This window comes from Hyla sarda, chromosome 3 (assembly GCF_029499605.1).
Source record: "Hyla sarda isolate aHylSar1 chromosome 3, aHylSar1.hap1, whole genome shotgun sequence".
NCBI lineage: Eukaryota > Metazoa > Chordata > Amphibia > Anura > Hylidae > Hyla > Hyla sarda.
The window spans coordinates 225910216-225930445 of record NC_079191.1 but is presented as its reverse complement, the minus strand read 5'-3'; positions in this window follow the sequence as shown (position 1 = coordinate 225930445).

Genomic DNA, 20230 nt, shown 5'->3' with positions numbered 1-20230 from the left:
CTAGCAGGAAACTCACTGTAAACCTACGCCGGTGCGAATGTATCCTGAAAGCACTACACTAAAACATAATAAAGGGTAAAACACTACATATACACCTCTTAAACTGTACCCGCCAATGAAAATGAAAAACTTATTGTACGGCAGTGTTTCCAAAACGGAGCCTCCAGCTGTTGCTAAACTCCCAGCATGCCTGGACAGTCAGTGGTTGTCCGGAAATGCTGGGAGTTGTTGCAAAACAACAACTCCCAGCATTTCCGGACAACCACTGACTGTCCAGGCATGCTGGGAGTTTAGTAACAGCTGGAGAGGCCCTGTTTGGGAATCACTGAATACTTAATCACGTAGAAAACCCCTATGTCCACCCCTATGCAATCCCTAATTTAGTCCTCAAATGCGCATGGTGCTCTCTCACTTCAGAGCCCTGTCGTATTTCAAGGAAACAAATTAGGGCCACATATGGGGTATTTCCGTACTCGGGAGAAATTGCACTACACATTTTGGGGGGCTTATTCTTCTTTTACCACTTATGAAAAGGAAAATTTGGGGGCTACACCAGCCTGTTAGTGTAAAAAATTTTTACAAAATTACACTAACATGCTAACATACTTTTTATTTTCACAAGCGGTAAAAGGGAAAAAAGGCCCCCAAAATTTGTAACGCAATTTCTCCTGAGTATGGAAATACCCCATATGTGGGTGTAAAATGCTCTGCGGGCACACAACAAGGCTCAGGAGAGAGAGTGCACTATGTACATTTGAGGCCTAAATTGATGATTTGCACAGGGGTGGCTGATTTTACAGCGGTTCTGACATAAACATAAAAAAACAAATACCCACATGTGACTCCATTTTGGAAACTACACCCCACACGGAATGTAACAAGAGGTATAGTGAGCCTTAACGTCCCACAGGTGTTTAATGAAAATTCTTCAAAGTTGGATGGAAAAAATATATATATTTTCACTAAAATGCTGGTGTTACCCTAAATTTTTCATTTTCACAAGGGGTAATAGGAGAAAAGCCCCAAAGTTTGTAACCCCATTTCTTCTGAGTAAGAACATACCCCATATGTGGATGTAAAGTGATCTACGGGTGAACTACAATGCTCAGAAGAGAAGGAGCGCCATTTGTGCTTTTGAAGAGAAAATTTGTCCGGAATTGAAGGCCATGTGTGTTTACAAAGCCCCCATAGTGCCAGAACAATGGACCCCTCCCCATGTGACCCCATTTTGGAAACTACACCCCTCATGTAATGTAATAAGGGGTGCAGTGAGCATTTACGCCCCACATTTTTTGAACAGTGGTCCGTAAAAATGAAAAATTAAATTTTTAATTTGCACAGCCCACTGTTCCAAAGATCTGTCAAATGCTAGTGAGGTGCAAATACTCACTGCAACCCAAATTAAATTCTGTGAGGGGTGTAGTTTCCAAAATGGCGTCACGTCGGGGGGGGGGGGGGTCCACTTTTCTGGCACCACAGTGGGCTTTGTAAAAGCACATGGCCCCTGACTTCCATTCCAAACTAATTTTATTTCCAAAAGTTCAATGACGCTCCTACTTTTCTGAGCATTGTAGAGTGCGCCAGCAGAGCACTTGACGTCCACACATGGGGTATTTCCATACTCATAAGAAATGGGGTTACACATTTTGGGGGTCATTTTCTGCTATTACCCCTTGTAAAAATGTAAAATTTGGGGGAAAAACAGCATTTTAGTGAAAGAAATAATTTTTTTTCATTTACACATCCAACTTTAACAAAAAGTCGTCAAACACCTGTGTTATTATGTGTTATTTTGCTGTTCTGCCAGCATAGGGGCTTCCTTAATGCGACATGCCCCCCAAATACCATTTCAGCAAAACTTGCTTTCCAAAAGCCAAATGTGAGCATGGTAGTGCGCCAGCAGAGCACTTGATGTCCACACATGGGGTATTTCCATACTCAGAAGAGATGGGGTTACAAATTTTGGGGGGCATTTTCTCCTATTACCCCTTGTAAAAAAAATAATTTTGGGGAAAACTAGCATTTTAATAAAAAACAAAATCATTTACACATTCAACTTTAACAAAAAGTTGTCAAACACCTGTGGGGTGTTAAGGCTCACTGGACCCCTTGTTACGTTCCTTGAGGGGTGTAGTTTCCAAAATAGTATACCATGTGTTTTTTTTTTGCTGTTCTGGCACCATAGGGGCTTCTTAAGTGTGACATGCCCCCCAAAAACCATTTCAGAAAAACTCACTCTCCAAAATCCCACTGTTGCTCCTTCACTTCTGAACCCCCAGTGCACCCACAGAGAACTTGACATACACATATGAGGTATTTCCTTACGCGAGAGAAATTGGGTTGCACATTTTAGGAAGATTTCTCTTCTTTTACCCCTTGCATAAATTCAAAAATTGGGTCTACAAGAACATGCCAGTGTAAAAAATTAAGATTTAGAATTTTCTCCTTCAATTTGCTGCTATGCCTGTAAAAAGCCTAAAGGATTAACAAAACTTTTGAATGTCACTTTGAATACTATGAGTGATGCAGTTTTTATAATGGGGTCATTTATGGGGTATTTCTAATAAGAAGGCCCTTCAACTTCAAAGCCGAACTGGTCCCTGAAAATTTTTGATTTAGAAAATTTTGTGAAAAATTGGAAAATTGCTGCTATAATTTGAAGCCCTCTGATGTCTTCCAAAAGTAAAAACATGTCAACTTTATGATGCAAACATAAAGTAGACATATTGTATATGTGAATCAATATATAATTTATTTGGAATATTCATTTTTTTTTGTAAGCAGAGAGCTTCAAATTAAAAGAAAATTATAAATTTTAAATTTTTCCATAAAAGTTTTGAATTTTTCACCAAGAAATGATGCAAGTATCGACAAAATTTTACCACTAACATAAAGTAGAATATGTCATGAAAAAACTATCTCGGAAACAAAATGAAAGGTAAAAGCATCTAAGAGTTATTAATACTTAAAGGGACAGTGGTCAGATGTGCAAAAAATGGCCAGGTCCTACACTGAAAATTGGCTGGGTCCTTAAGGGGTTAAGGAATTTAAAATTTTGAGTAGCTTCCCCCTGTGTGCATGACTAAGGGGGTATGCCCCTGAAACATGGCTAGGCAGGTATAAACTCAGGTTGAATTACATCTGACTAAGGCTGTAACACCTTTAACATCTAGAAATGTCTATTCTATCTGTGGACTCTGGAATCAGGATTAACACGCCAGAAACATCTGCCACAAAAATACTGTTGTGTGCAAAGTGCAGTAGAACACTATGAAGGAGATTTATCAAAGAAGGTCTACAGTAGAGCTATTTTGCCAGATTTATTTGGGTTGTAGGTTTGACTAGCGTGCATCTTATTTATAAAGAAGGTGCAGCAGGATGGTGAATTTTGCGCAGCTCTGCTGTGGTGGGAAAAGCTCTACCACATACACTTTTTCTAGACACTTGTGAGGGAGGGAAGTAGACACTTTCCCAGGTCCTGAATTTGGCAGGTTAGCTGTTTTTACTTACTTTCACAGAGCTGCCGTGATATTTTTACTTGCATTTCAGATGCTACAATCAGATTTGATTGCGGTGTCTATGGGGTTAAAGCCGGGCATCACCGTGATCGGTGACGTCGGGCATTAGAGAGGGGTCTTGGTGGCAGATAGCCGCCAAGACCACCCAGCTATGACCCATGCTCAGCTCCTGAGCGCATGTCATAGAAGGGGAGTGGAACGCTGTCGTCCACAAGAGGTTAATGGTTGAATTGCGGAAGGTAGAAGTGATTCTCACGCCTACTGGTAGGTGGTGTAGCTTTGTGCCTTAAAAAGTACCTTTGCACACAGAATAGCGACTTTTGACAAAAGTCACAAATGATAAATACATGACCACTGCATGTTCAAAAAGAAAAAATTCTACAGGTATGCAAAAAGATTGAAACTGTCTATATCAAAAGGCGCATAAAAGTCGCTAAATATGCTGCTTGCGCCTGAACTGCGCCAAAACATAGACAAAAAAAATGCTCTAAAAGCAATGATAAATCTCCCCATTTAGGTATTGTTGCCTTTTGTTTATCTACAATATTACATTGTACATTGTTTATTGTACAGTTCTTTGATATTTCTTTTTATTTCTGCTTTATTTACATTCTCTTATACAGCAACTAAATTAAAATTATCCCACAAATTTCAGAATATTAGATGGGACATAAATTGTTATATGTCATGAGAATTATTATAGGAAGAGTTAAACAATTTAATACGCTATAATTGTCACTGTAATACTGTAATTCACATGCTTGCTTTTAATGCAGTAGAGCATACAATAGATTTGTAGTCTACAAAACTGTAATTTTGTTAAGGATAGGGGATAAAACCATCTTTTTTGTCCTGTTTTTATTTATAGATAGTTCGTTTGATTCATGTTCCTTAAATTCACTTCTTACACTGACCTCATAACCTTTCCTGTCAAGTGGCAAAGTTAATGGGATCACTGAGCAAGTGGTTAAAATGGCAGTGATGCATCACAGTCCAGGGAAGAGAATAATAACAGTGTGACTGGAATTGAAAAACGCATCACCATTTGCTCTCAATGAATTGCTAGGTTTTCTATTATTAGAATATGGATAAAGTGATTACAGAAGGCAACTAGGACAAAATAAAAATTACATCACAGCAATAAAGAGAAATAGATGGGAAATATCGATTTTTAGAGGACAGACAATTAATCATTGATTGTACGTCTCATCATTAACACCTCTCTTGCTGGTGCAGGCCTATAACTGGGGAATGACCAACAGTAAGGAATCCAACCCTTAGGGTAAGTTCACACTGTGTGAAAGATTTCAAAGAAAATTTGTGGCAGAAATCAGTAGATGTCTGCCACTGATTTACAATTTGAAATAACTGAGAGGATTGTTGATTCACACACATATGAGTCCTATTCCACACAGATTCATGACATGACATTTTTTTTCCATGACATTGATTTGAAATCTACATCATCATATGAACTACAGTACTGGTCCTGAATGAATTCAGTGGAACATTGATTTCACAAGGATTTTGACACAGAATACACATTGGTGAACCTACTATTCAGTCAGCTGACAATCCTACCAGGGCTCTTTGTTCTAGTGTAAGTACTATAAAATATTTTAATAACTGATTGATATATGGATATTATGGATCACTAAGACCTAAAATGATCTACACTTATACACTTTTTCCATACAGTAAGATTAATGGACCAAGACTGTCTGGTACACTAAATGTCAGAGCTTGTCTACCATAACGGGAGTTGACAGTTTGGCACTGAATATCAGCACCAAATTTCTAGCTTGTCAATAGCATGGGGGTTAAATTAATAAATAACAGAGAAAATAGAAAATTATTTACGAACCAATGAATAAAATAGTAATAAATATTTTGAAAAAGCACATAATACTATTAAGAAGTGATGAGCGGCATAGGCCATATTCGAATTTGCAATATTTCGTGAATATATGGACGAATATTCGTGATATATTCTCAAAATTTGCATATTCGTTATATTCATTTTTTATGTGCATATGCAAAAATGTATGCGCATATGCGAAAATCATGCGCATATGCGCATATTTGCGAGTATTGAGCTCTCCCTTATTTATAGGGAACTAATGGGCTAGTGTATTAACTCTGTGATTTTTTGCCTATTGAAACCAATAGGCCCTTTGTGGTCTATGGGGATCTCAAAGGTATGTAAGACTGTAAGATAAGCAGGAGGGTCTCAGCAATACAGTGCGTGGGAGACCGTGCGGTGGTTTGAGTCCCGGGGTGGAAAGGAGTGTCACAGTTTTGTGGTTAAACTTTACTTTCCTTGAAAAGCTGCTGAGTTGCCCATAGCAACCAATCAGATCGCTTCTTTCATTTTTCACAAGGCCTCTGCTAAATGAAAGAAGCAATCTGATTGGTTGCTATGGGCAACTCAGCAGATTTTCCTGGAAAAGCTGCTGAGTTGCCCATAGCAACCAATCAGATTGCTTCTTTCATTTTTCACAAGGCCTCTGCAAAATGAAAGAAGCGATTTGATTGGTTGCTATGGGCAACTTTTCCTTTGCACAGAGGAAAAGTTTCTGAGTTGCCCATAGCAGCCAATCAGATCGCTTCTTTCATTTTTGTAAAGGCCTCTGAAAAATGAAGAAATGATCTGATTGGTTGCTATGGGCAACTCAGAAACTTTTCCTCTGGACAGTGGTGCAGTTGCCCATAGCAACCAGATTGCTTCTTTCATTTTTAACAAGGCCTTTGAAAAATGAAAGAAGCAATCTGATTGGTTGCTATGGGCAACCTTTACTCTGCACAGGTATTGATAAATATCCCATTATGTTCCTTAACCTCCCATCCATTCATTCATACCCAGCCTTACACACTACGTCCAGTTTCAATTAACCTCAATACCCTTATTTGGTACCCCATTAACCTAGTTCCCACGGTTCAAAAACTCTTAATTGCCAATTGACCTACCTACATTTGTCAATCACAAGTAAAAAAGTTAAACCACAACAACACTCCGTCCCACCCCGGGACTCAAACCACCGAACAGTGTCCCATCCACTGTACTGCCGAGACCCTCCTGCTTATCTTACAGTTTTACATACCGTGAGATCCCCATAGACCACAATGGGCCTATTGGTTTCAACGGGCAAAAAATCACAGAGTTAATGCACTAGCTAGCCCATTAGTTCCCTATACCATTAAAGAAGGGAGGGCTCAATATTTGCGAATATGCGCATATGCGAAGAGCAGAGAGAGATGATCACTGTGATGTGTACTGTGAACAAAAAAAGCAAATATTTGTAATTGCAAATATATAGTGCTATATTCGCGAATATGCGATATTCGCAATTAAAATTCAAATTTTGAATATTCGCGAGCAACACTGCTATTAAGGTGGACATGTTACATGCGTCTAAAGAGTATTGTGGTCCCATGATTCCAGACCACTTTGTATTGGTCACCCCATTCCAACATAAATGCTCATTTTTAGGGGACATTAGCCTAAGCCATTCTGACATAGTTCAAAGATGTGCACAGCATTGGTTCTAGCAGCATAATATTGGGTGCTATATACTGTCTCACAAGGTCATCTTGGGACAACGATCAATAAATAGATGCTGTCAGTTTTAATTTTTAGGTGCATATGACAGATCCTTCTTAAATGATTCCAACTTTAAACAATACATTTTCTCTTCATAGAAGCTTATATTTTACTTGTTAAGGAGATGGAGGAAGGAGGCAGTGCACAGGCTCAGTGGTTAGCACTGTTGCCTTGCAGTGCTGAGGTCCTAGGTTCAAGTCCTCTCTGGTCCTCTCCCACACTCCATAAACCTACTGATAGATAAATTTAGATTGTGAGTTCCAGTGGGGACAGGGAGCAATTTGTGTGTACATCATTGCAGAATCCAGGTTTGCTATATAAATTAAGGATTATTGTTATGGATGTTTTTTATTATTATTATCTGACTATCATCTGTAAAGAAAAAAAAACATATGCATTCAAATACATTCAGGGCGAAGGGCGCACAGGTACACCCTTGCGTCTTGGTACTTAAGGACCAAGGGCGTACCTCTATTCCCTGAATCCGTAAGCGGCTTTGAAGCGACCACAGGAGCTGCACTCGCTTCAGAGCAGTGAGTGTCGGTATTATCCTATCTGTAGCAGGAAACTCACTGTTAATGATAGGTAGCAGCCATCCCGTATAACTGTGGTGTCCCGATCAGTTGAGAGGACAGCGGGAGGGCCTTTACCTGTCTCCTTGCTGTCCAATCTGTTTCTCATTTATTTTTCCTCTGTTGCAAGGGCCCTGCCATGATTTGAATTGTTATATTGCATACATAATAAATGTTGATACCTACTCTTTTTTTAATACATCCTTGATTCAGGTTATATTATCTTAAACTACTAATCTCATTTTAATACCACTGTTTTTCTAGTTTATTTTGCATCTCTTTACAACTATCCATTGAGTACTGGGACACTATATAATTCAGATTATATATACCCTTTACATATTATTAGGTCTTTTTTGGGGATACAGACCAACCCAGTTAACCTCGGGATTGTTAGTCTGAGTGAGCTACACACCTACCCTTAATATTTAAAAAGGGGTCAAAAGGTGACCCCGGGAATCATAGGCCTGTTAATTTAATCTCCGTTGTACGTAAATTGTTTGAGGGTTTCCTAAGGGATGCTATTTTGGAGTATCTTGATAAAATTAAATGTATGACCCCATATCAGCATGGGTTTATGAAGGATCTGTCTTGTCAAACTAACCTGATCAGCTTCTATGAGGAGGTGAGCTCCAGACTGGACCAGGGGGAATTCCTGGATGTCGTATATCTGCATTTTTCTAAAGCATTTGATACGGTGCCACATAAAAAGTTAGTGCATAAAATGAGAGGGATTGGGCTGGAGAATGTGTGTAATTGAGTAAGTAACTGGCTCAGTGATAGGAAACAGAGGGTGGTTATTAAAGGGGTACTCAGGAGTTAAGACATCTTATCTCCTATCCAAAGGATAGGGGATAAGATGCCTGATGGCGGGGGTCCCGCCGTTGGGGACCCCCATGATCTTCCATGCCGCACCCCGACAGCAGTCACGCCCCGTCCCATAGCCTTGCATTGAGGGGGCGGAGCCGTGACATCACTATGCTCCGTCCCCGTGATCGCCAGTAATCAGACCCACAGGAGCACGCTCCGGGGGCTGATTCTAACAGGGTGCGGCGTGGAAGATCACGGGGGTCCCCAGCGGCGGGACCCCCGCGAATCAGGCATCTTATCCCTTATCCTTTGGATAGGGGATAAGATGTCTTAGCGTCGGAGTACACCTTTAATGGTACTTATTCTGATTGGGTGACTGTTACTAGTGGGGTACAGCAGGGGTAAGTCTTGGGTCCTGTTCTATTGAATATATTTATATTTATTAATGACTCAGGTCTTTTTTCAACCTTATGAACTATGCTACTATGTTACTAAGGTGACTATAAAACAGTGTAAAAAAAATTAAAAAGAAAGTTAATAAAAGTGATTGAATCCCTTCCCTAATTAAAGTTTGAATCACCCCCCTTTTACCATTAAAAAAGCAAAACAAAAATAAACATAAACATATGTGGAATCGCTGCGTGTGTAAATGTCCGAACTATAAAAATAAAATGTTACTTTAACCATACGGTCAATAGCATATATGTAAAAAAAATATATATACCAAAGTACAGAATTGCGTATTTTTGGTCACTTTGTATGTCCTAAAAAATATATATATAAAAAAAAGATCAAAAAGTCCAATCAAAACTAAAATGGTACCAATAAAAACTAACGATCACAGTGCAAATAATGAGCCATCACATATCCCCTTATACGTAAAAATAAAAAAGTTATAGGGGTCAGAAGAGGACATTTTTAAACATGGTACTTTTCGTAAGTAAAACAAAATCCAAACCTATATAAGTTGGACATCATTTTAATCGTATGGACCTACAGAATAAGGTGTAATTTTTACCAAAAAGTGAACTGCGTGGAAATTAAAGCCCCCAAAAGTTACAAAATGGCGTTTTTTTTTATTTTGCCCCACAATAAATTTTTTGGGGTTTCTCCATAGATTTTGTGGGGAATTGACTGATAGCATTACAAAGTAAAATTGTTAGCGCAAAAAAAAAGTCCTCATATTGGTCTGTAGGTGGAAAATTTAAAGCATTAGGATTTTTAGAAGGGGAGGAGGAAAAACAAAAGTGCAAAAATAAAAAATGGTCCGGTCCGCAAGGTGTTAAAATATAATGATTATGATCCCACACGGTAAACGGCATAAAGTGAAAACAAAAAAAAATTAAACACCAAAAATACTGACTTTTAATCACATCATATGTCAGATTATTTTTTTTTATAAAAAGCGATCAAAAAGCCCCATCAAAGCAAATATTGTACAGATGTGTAATGCTAACGGTAGTAGTAGTAACGCTGCTGGATGTGGATTCTCCAACCTGTGTGGCAGATGACATGGCCCGTATCGGGGAGTGGAGTCTAAGGTGCCACTGGTCATCACCAGAGCCTACCGATGCGACTCGACCACACAGGTAACTGGGCAAGACGAGGTACAGAAGGATGAGGCACAGGCATAGTCAGACTTAGCAGAAGGTCAGGGCAGGTGGCAAAGGTGCGTAGTCAAATAACGTAGTTGAAGGGTCAGAATACACGGCGCAAAAAATTAGTCCTCATACCGGCCCCATACGCAGTAAAATAAAAAATTACAGGGGTCAGAAGATGACAATTTTAAACGTATACATTTTCCTGCAATTAGTTATTATTTTTTCCAGAAATATGACAAAATCAAACCTATACAAGTAGGGTATCATTTTATTCGTAAGGATCTACAAAAAAAAAGATAAGGTGTCATTTTCACCGAAGAATTTACTGCGTAGAAACGGAAGCCCCCAAAAGTTACAAAATTAAATTTTTTCTTCAATTTTGTCGCACAATGATTTTTTTTCTGTTTTGCTGTAGATTTCTGGGTAAAATGACTGATGTCACTGCAAAGTAGAATTGGTGGCGCAAAAAATAAGCCATCATATGGATTTTTAGGGGCAAAATTTAAAGGGTTATGATTTTTAAAAGGCGAGGAGGGAAAAACTAAAGTGCAAAAACGGAAAAACCCGTGGTCCTTAAGGGTTTAAGTTTCCGAGCTCTGGTGTGCACGCGCTCTAGGGGACGGGAACACACGCGCCAGAGCAGAGAAGCAGAGGAGGAGGCAGAAGGACCATATGGTGAGTGACGGTCTGAGATTCACATGCGGGAGCGCGCCCCGCGGTGCCCCCGGCTACAGCAGGAGACGGGGCAACAACGGAGGCAGGTGAGAAGCTGGTAGGTGAGTGCTCACGGTTGGAGCGCTGGACCGGAGCGCTCATCGTAACAAGATGTAAACTACAGATAATGGTGCAAAAAAATTAAAAAGTTATAGGGGTCAGAAAAGGCATATGAATTTTGTTTTTAAAAAGTTAGCATTTTTTTAAGTAGTACAGTAATAGAAGAACCACATAATTTGGGTTTCATTCTAATCGCTTTGACCTACAGAATAAAGATAATATACAATTTTTACCATAGGTGCCCTGCGTAAAAACCAAACCCCCAAAATTTGAAAAATTGCAGTTTTCTTATAAAATTGCCAGCAAATATAATTTTTTTGGTTTCATGGTACATCTTATGGTTAAATGAAAATTGTCATTACAAAATACAATTGGTTGTGCAAAAAAACAAGCCCCCTTATGGGTCTGTAGGTGAAAAAATAAAAGAGTTTATTCATCGAATGTGATTATTTTTTTTAGGTTTAATAATTTTTTCACATTTTTAAAATATTTTTGGAAATATAAAAAAAAATTTGAAAAATTGAATAATAACTTGTCATATCTCCCACTGTTGACCAGCAGAGAGAGCTAACATGAGGAATCTGGTGAAAGCAAGCAACTTGTCTGGCTTCTGCAAGTTAGACCTCGCCTGTGTACCTTCCTCCAATGTCTATGTGCAAAAGGAGAGGGGGGAGGCGGTTTTGTCATTTTCTCAATTCCACTGTCACCATTTTGTTGGTGTCTGAAAAGTGGTAAAGAACAGACTAGATGTCTCTTGATAGGTCACTGCTCCTCAGGGACATCAAGAAAATAGTGCAGGCTCCCCCTTTCATTTTACATATACCTGTGCTATGCACATGTGTAGTAAGCAGTCTGTGAGACTGTTGTTAGAGGGGGCGGGCGAGACACTCTCAGTCTTAACTTTCTTATGCCCTATGCCTGCCATAAAGCAACTGTGTAGGTGTTGTGAAGTGACACACCACAAACAGGCTACAGTAATGGCAGCCCCCAGTACACACTTTATTTATAAATACCATTAAAACTACATTGTCCTAAAACTAAATGCATAAATAAAATACTTTATCTTGGAATCTGATCCACTGCACCACCAGCTGGGGGCCACCGGTTATAGAGCGGGATAGGTCTTTATGTCCTTACCAGCCCCATGACGTAAATATAGCCAGGTATAAAGCCTAACTATCATTTGAAAAAAATGTTTGACATGTCATCCAGAGATTTCAAGAGCTTAGATCACACTGGGTCTCAGTCCGGAGACTTGTTGCAATCGTGACTTATAACCCGGTGAAGTGAGCAGCAGTGCTCATCACTCCCCAGCCCTTCGCTCTGTCTTACTTATTCACTTTATAGATCAAAGCAGTGAATGAGCCGGAATTGATTGACAGTTGGGGAGTGAAGAATGTGCATTTCACTGGCTTTTAATTCCCAATTGCAGTGGATCTCAGGACTGAAACCCAGTTTGATGTAAAGTTTTACATGTTATAAGTTTTTTCAAATGGCAGTAATGCTTATCTGCAGTGTTTCTTTATCAATATTTTATTTGAATATTTATTTTTTGTATTTTACTCTTGGCTTACGCCCATGACCATGTTTGTTGCACCAAATATGGAATGAGGGAAAAAACCATGTCCCTGTAATATTGAGGGAAATCCATTGTTTTCCTGTTAACTGTAACACTCATGGTTCAGTAGACAGGAACACAGGAGGTAGTGGATCCACTGGACCCTTGTGGCAGATGACGCAGGCCGTACCAGGGAGCGAAGTCTAAAGTGCAACTGGTTTTCACCATAGCCCGCAGCAAAGCGGGATGGACTTGCTGCGGCAGGCGGCACCCAGGTCGCTACCCCTGGCATGACTTGACCATACAGGCAGATGAGGAGATTCGAGGTATAGATCGGAAACAGCAACTCATAGTCTGGATAGCAGAATGTCAGGACTGGCAGCACAGGTGCGTGGTTAGGAACGTAGCAGGAGGTCAGTAGGCAGGCGGCACAAGAGCAAGGTAACGTAGCAGGAAGTCAGTAACAAGGCAAGGCAAAACACAGTAATGCTTTCTCAATAACACAAGGCTGCAAAGATCCGGCATGTGGGGGGTGGAGCAGGAACTTATAGAGGTGACACAGGTGTTGTACATGAATAAGGGCGTACTGGTCTTTTAAATCTTAAAGCTCCGGTGCACGCACTCCATAGGAGTCGGGCACACGCACGCTGGAGCTGAGAGACAGGAGAGGAGGCGGCAGAGCACCGAGGTGAGTGACGGGCTGGGATTCGCATGTGGGCACGTCCCGCGATGCGAACCCCAGTCCCGCTGGCAGCAGGAGAGAGCAGGGAAATGCGCTCACGGCCAGCAAGGGCGGACAGAGCACAAACCGTAACATTAATGTTTTTTTTGGAACAATCCTAATATTATCTACTGTCACTTTTTGTCATTCTCAGAAGATAGATCTTGCACTAGCCGCATATAATGCTCTTACTCATGTTCCTGACAGCAGTGTTTCAGTTATACAGCTGCTGGAGCTGAATTTGGATCTAGCAGACCCCCCAGTAGATGATCAAATTGTACTGTTAACCTTCTGACGATTGTTTGGATGACTTTACGCTAAGTGCCAGAAGGCCAGGTCAGTCAGTATTTTTGCCAAGCTTTATTTGATGCTAAATGGTTCTTTGAATTATACTTTTGGATGTCTTCAATCCTCCCTACATGGAAGAGGCATATCTAGGTCCTGACTTAGTACCTATATCTAAAATCCTACTATGTAGCTTCTTTTTTTTAATGAGAAAGGCACTGAAACACAGCACTTCTGTCAAGGTAGAACTCCTGCTGAGAAAATGATACCAAGGGAAAAACGTATCCACTTGTATGAAGGAGCATGAATATAAAGAGCTTCATAATTGAATCTTCTTACTGGGGTGAAGAACTAGCATCTTTATAGCTTTTCAAATTGAAAGACAGGTCATTTAAATTCTGTTAGTTCTCCATCTTACATTTTTTAGTACAACTTCTAAAAAGAAAAATGCGAACAATATAGTTGGCCGTATTTGGCTTTACAAATTATTCCACACAGCCTCAAACTATCTTTTGTTGAAATATACCAACTTTTAGAAAAGGACAGTTTGAAGTTAAAATACATTTTCAAGGCTTTTCTGAAAGTTATGTTAAATGTAATTTCTGAAATGTAAAAAGAGATTTTACAAATGACAAATCACTTGGTAGCTCAATCTAAGGCCAACTCAAATTGATTCTCTAATCTCACCACAGGATGCATGTGAATACATAGCCTGGGAACCACTAAACTAACAATGCATTAAAGCACACATCCTTTTATTTTTCTTCTCTTCTTTACAAATTTGGACCTAAAGGAAATGATCAAACTTGCCAAATGATCATATGCGCCTTAATGTTAGCTTTGTAAAATTTAGTAAAGCAATTTCTCAAAGTTTAAGATTCAGGGTCGGGGCAAGCATACTGTTAATGTCATTTGGCAAGTGAGAGTATCTAAGGAGGGCTCCTTTTTGACACAATCATTGTATTTTGAAATACAGAATGGGGATGGCAAATGATAACATTTTTCACATATGTATTGGTTCAGTTGAACACGCCAGTATCATCATGTAACAATACAAAGCAACACCTGAGTCCCTATTTTTTTGACTCAAATAGAACTTAAAAAGTAAGATAAAGCTATAAAAGGAAATTGAGCCCTTTTCCTCAGAAACAAGCTAGAAAAACCGTTGCAAAGAAGAAAGCACATGTAACATAGTCAGTATTAACAACTTTTTATGCACATTTTAGTCATGTACTAGTAGAGTACTTAGTGTTGTCTACTTTTTCCTATCTAAGCCTTGTGGTAGAGTAAAAACAACTTAGGAGGATGCTTGTGTCCTCATAACTGGACCATATCCTATTCTCATATCATACCCTTAGATCCCGACCTCATAATCCATCCTCAAGTGCTGACCTCATACCCTATCCTCCTATCCCAACATCATACCTTGTCCTTAAATTCTGACCTCATACCCTATCCTCACATCCCAACCTAATATCCTTTCCTCATATCCTGACTTTATATCCTGCCCTCATATCTCATTCTCATATTCCGACCACATATCTTGTCCTCATATTCCGTCCCCCTGTCACAACCTTATATCCCATCCTCAGGTGAGGCTAAGTTGTGATGAAGAAATTGTAAACCAAAAAATAGAAGGAAGCTTGGCTTTGCGGGGCGTGGCTTTCTGGGAGTGGGCATGACTTGCAAGCCGGACCAACGCACAAAAATATTTGAAAATAGAAGGAGATGTGGCTTTGATAGAGGGGTGTGGCTTTGCTGGAGGTATGGGGCTTGCATGCTTGACTAACACCCAAAATATAAGGGGGTGTGGCTTGTGGGAAGGGCTTGGCTTGCAAGCCAAACCAACACATTCTCCTGGTTATGTGGAGTTTGTGGGGCATTGTGGGATTGAGCTGTGATGAAGAAATTGTGGTTGAAGGATCTGTAATGTGGATGTATCGGGATAAAATTGTGTTTTTGGCATTGAACTGAAACAAAAAAAAGGGGCACAAATAGAAGGGGCATGGCTTGTGGAAAAGTATGGCTTTTGGTAGGGGTGTGGCTTACAAGCTGGACTAACACACTCTCCTGCTAATACAGGGTGGAACTTGTGGTGTAAGGTACCTCCCACCCTCGCATACATGGGGGAGTTAGTGTTGATTCAACTCTATGATGTCTTTAGTTGACATATAAGTAACATGTGTACCAAGTTTGATCAAAATATCTCCAGCCAATTGTAAGTTATGCTGGGACATACATTTTCCATAGATTTTCCATAGAAACATACATTTTCCATAGTATGGGACTTTAGACAAAAATCTCAACCAACCCTCTCAAATTAGAGTGGGTTATGGTCAGGTTAACTCTTCTCTATTTTTAGTTGACATATAAGTAACATGTATGTCAAATTTCCTCCAAACATCTCCAGCTGTTTGGAAGTGACGCTGGAACACACAATATCTCACATAAGTGTGTACATCCCTTATATTTTTGTTAATATTTTATTATATCTTTTCATGTGACTTAGGAAATGACCCTCTGCTACAATTTAAAGTAGTAAGTGCACAGCCTGTATAACAATGTTTAATGTTGTGTCTTCTCAAAATAACTCAACACACAGCTATTAATGTTTAAACCTTGGTAACAAAAGTGAGTACACCCCTAAGTGGAAATGTCCTAATTTGGCTTAAAGTGTCAATATTTTGTGTGATCACCATTATTTTCAGCCCGTTTTTTCAGTCTTAAGCCTCTTGGCATGGTGTTCACCAGAGCTTCACTGTTTACATCACAGACATGGTAGATGTTAGAGACCTTGTACTCCCTCACCTTCCGTTTGAGGATGTCCCACAGAGGATTAGTATGGTTTAAGACTGGAGATATGCTTAGCTAGTTCATCACCTTTACCTCAGCTTTTTTTTTTACTAATGCAGTGGTCTTCTTGAAGATGTGTTTGGGTCCTTATCATGTTGGAATATTGCTATACAGCCCAGTATCCGAGGGGATTATGCTCTGCTTCAGTGTGTCAAAGTATGTGTTGGCATTCATGGTTCCCTCAATGAACTGTAGCTCTCCAGTGCCAGCACCATCTGAACCATATAAGTTTATCTTCGTCTCATTGGACAACAGGATATGGTTCCAGTAATCCATGTCCTTACTCTGCTTGTCTTCAGCAAGCTGTTTGCAGGCATTCTTGTGCTTTATCTTTAGAAGAGACTTCCTTCTGGGATGACAGCCATGCAGACCAATTTGAGGCAGAGTGCGCCATATGGTCTGAATATTGACAGGCTGCCCCTTCCCCTATTCCATTAACCTCTGCAGCAATGCACTCTTACGTCTATTTCCAGAAGACAACTTCTAATTATGATGCCTAGCATGTTCACTTAACATCTTTAGTTGATCATGGAGAGGCCTATTCTTAGTGGAACCTGTTCTGTGAAAGCACTGTGTGGTCTTGCCCACCATGCTGCAGCTCAGTTTTAGGGTCTTGGCAATTTTCTTATAACCTTGGCCATCAGATGCTCAGAGAGTTATTTGCCGTGAGGTGCCATGATGAACTTCCAGTGTCCAATATTAGAGAATGTGAGAGCTATAGCATCAAATTTAAGACACCTGCTCCCCATTTAAACCTGAGATCTTTTTCATTTACCATTATTTACCATAATGTTGGACATCAGTGTAATCACTGATGTCCACCATTAGCAGTGAGTCCTGGCTGCGGATCATTGCTTACCATCTATAAAGCAATGCAGCCCCTGGGCTTGCTATATAGAATACACTGCAGGGCATGTACAGTACACCCTGTCAAGCCTGGCAGCCATGGTTCTGCTATTGTATAAGTAAGGGTATATTAACATGTGGCAAATTTGTAGAAGTTTTTATGACTGAAAATCAGTCTAATTCATCTTAAAGGTTTTGTTTATGCAGCAAACACATGGATTATTGTTAGTCCAATTCAGGTAAGTCAGAGAGTTTCAGAAAGTCCTGTGATAAACCATAAGTCTGGATTGAGAGTGCACATTTTTTGTAACATTAATTAATTAGGGATGATGTTTTATTTATTGTAAAGTGTTGTACAAACCTATAAATGGGATTTTAGCATAAAACTGGCTGCAACTGATGCCACAACTGATGGCAAAGTGCTGTTTGCTCTCCCATTCAAATTAATGGAATAAGTTCTACTATTGCTAGACTTACTGTTAAAACAATACTATTCATGGTTACTTTCATTTTCCCAAGACATCCTTCCGTCATCATCTGTCAATCAGTATGAATGAGCTGCTGTATATTACAGAGAAAGTTGTATAGTTCTTTTCAGTCTGACCACAGTGCTCTCTGCTGACACCTCTGTCCACGTCAGGAACTGTCCAGAGCAGGAAAGTTTTGCTATGGGGATTTGCTCCTTCTCTGTACAGTTCCTGACACGAACAGAGGTGTTAGTAGAGAGCACTGTGGTCAGACAGAAAATAAATATACAACTTCTGCCTCTGTAGTATACAGCAGCTGATAAGTACTGGAGGGATTAATATTTTTAAATAGAAGTGTTTTACAAATCTGTTTGACTTTTTTGCACCAGTTGATTTAAAAAAAAAAAGTGTTTTCCACTGGAGTACCCCTTTAAGGTATGACTCAAAATCAGGGGACTAAAGGACCTTGCTGGAGGTTGTCATTTCTTATTTTACAATAGACTGTTGTGGTTTATATTTCCAATGAAAACAGCAGAGTCTCTTTTATTTAAAGCGTACCTGTCAGATCAAATACATTTTACTCAGTACCTAATCCTGACTATCTGAATCTTTTTATGCCTCTATCACCTATATTTATTGTAAAATACATCAGGGGAAGGGGCTTGTGGTGCTGAGAGGTGATTGGTGATGGACAAGGCTGATGCTGCTGCAGGGCTGGTTAGTGTCCCAGTAGGCATGGGGGACCCCTAGTGGTGGGATTTTAATGAGCCATTTTCTTATTAAGTATTTAAAATTATTTAAACAACCAAATTACAAAAGGACTTTAGTTTTCATCAGTAACAACTAGAGATTCAAAAATATTTGTTTCAGTCCGCATTTATTTGCGGGGAATCGCTATAAAAAATGGCTATTTCTGGCCTACAGAGAGCCTCAATAGGGGTGTAAAACACTTTGCCTTGCTGTAACATGCATAAGGTGTGTGCAGGGTTAGTGAAATAATACTGTTATTCAGTATGATAAGCAGATCAGAGGGGTCACTATTAGAATCACTGTTGCAGAGAGGCACAATGACAGAGCCTGGATGTGGCATAAGTATGAGGAGACTATATAGTGGCTGAATGACACATCCTGGAGTTGGCGGCAGCATGAGAAGACCATTTAGTGCCTGAATGACGTAACCTGGAGGTGGCGGCAGCATGAGGAGACCATATAATGGCTAAATGACCCAGCCTGGAGTTGGCGAAAGCATGAGGAGACCATATAGTGGCTGAATGACACAGTGTCTAGGTGGTGGCAGCATGAGGAGACTATACAGTGGCTGAATGACACAGCCTGGAATTGACGGCAGCATGAGGAGACCATATAGTGGCTGAATGACTAAGCGTGGAGGTGGCGGCAGCATGAGGAGAACATATAGTGACTGAATGATCCAGCATGGAGGTGGCGGCAGCATGAGGAGACAACATAGTGGCTGAATGACCCAGCGTGGAGGTGTTGGCAGCATGCGGAGAACATACAGTGGCTGAATGACATAGCGTGGAGGTGGCGGCAGCATGAGGAGACAATATAGTGGCTGAATGACACAGAGTGGAGGTGGCGCCAGCATGAGGAGACCATATAGTGGCTGAATGACACAGCATAGGGTTGGGGGCAGCATGAGGAGAACATATAGTGGCTGAATGACAGAGCCTAGAGGCGGCAGAAGCATGAGGAGACCATATAGTGGCCGAATGACACAGCCTGGAGTTGGCAGCAGCATGAGGAGACCATATAGTGGCTAAATGACACAGCCTGGAGTTGGCGGCAGAATGAAGAGACCACATAATGGTGAATGACACCGCCTGGAGTTGGCGGCGGCATATAGTGGCTGACTGACACAGCCTGCAGTTTGCGGCAGCATGAGTAGAACATATAGTGGCTGAATGACAAAGCCTGGAGGTGGGGGAAGCATGAGGAGACCATATAGTGGCTGAATGACACAGCCTGGAGTTTGCGGCAGCATGAGGAGAACATATAGTGGCTGAATGACACAGACTAGAGTTGGCGGCAGGTGAGGAGACCATATAGTGGCTTAATGACACTGCCTGGAGGTGGCGGAAGCATGAGGAGACCATATAGTGGCTGAATGACACAGCCTGGAGGAGGCAGCAGCATGAGGAGAACATATGGTGACAGTATGAGACAGCTTGGAGCTCGCATCAGCATGAGGAGAACATATAGTGTCAGAATGAGACAGCCTGGAGGTGGCAGCAGCAACATCACGGCGGTGGTGTGGTGGGTGGCAATACCAGTACCCGGTGACAAAGGTGGGTGAAAAAAGGAGAACTTTGCATTAGATGTGTGGCATCAGGCGGGTGGCAGGATCAGAATCGGAGCTGAGGCAGGTAGGCAGAAGAAAACAGTCTCTTTTTTAAAAGTGTTGGTCTTCAAAAAACACCATGTGCCACCTATATGACCAAGTATTGATGTGATGCAAAGACCTCTAAAAGGTGGAAGAAACAACGTATGGTCCATTGTAACCAGTGAGGGTAAATTAATTCCCTATTAATTCCCTTCTTGGCATGTGTTACTCACCCTAAAAATGGCGGCCCCACACAAGAAACTCTATTTCCACCTGAAAACCC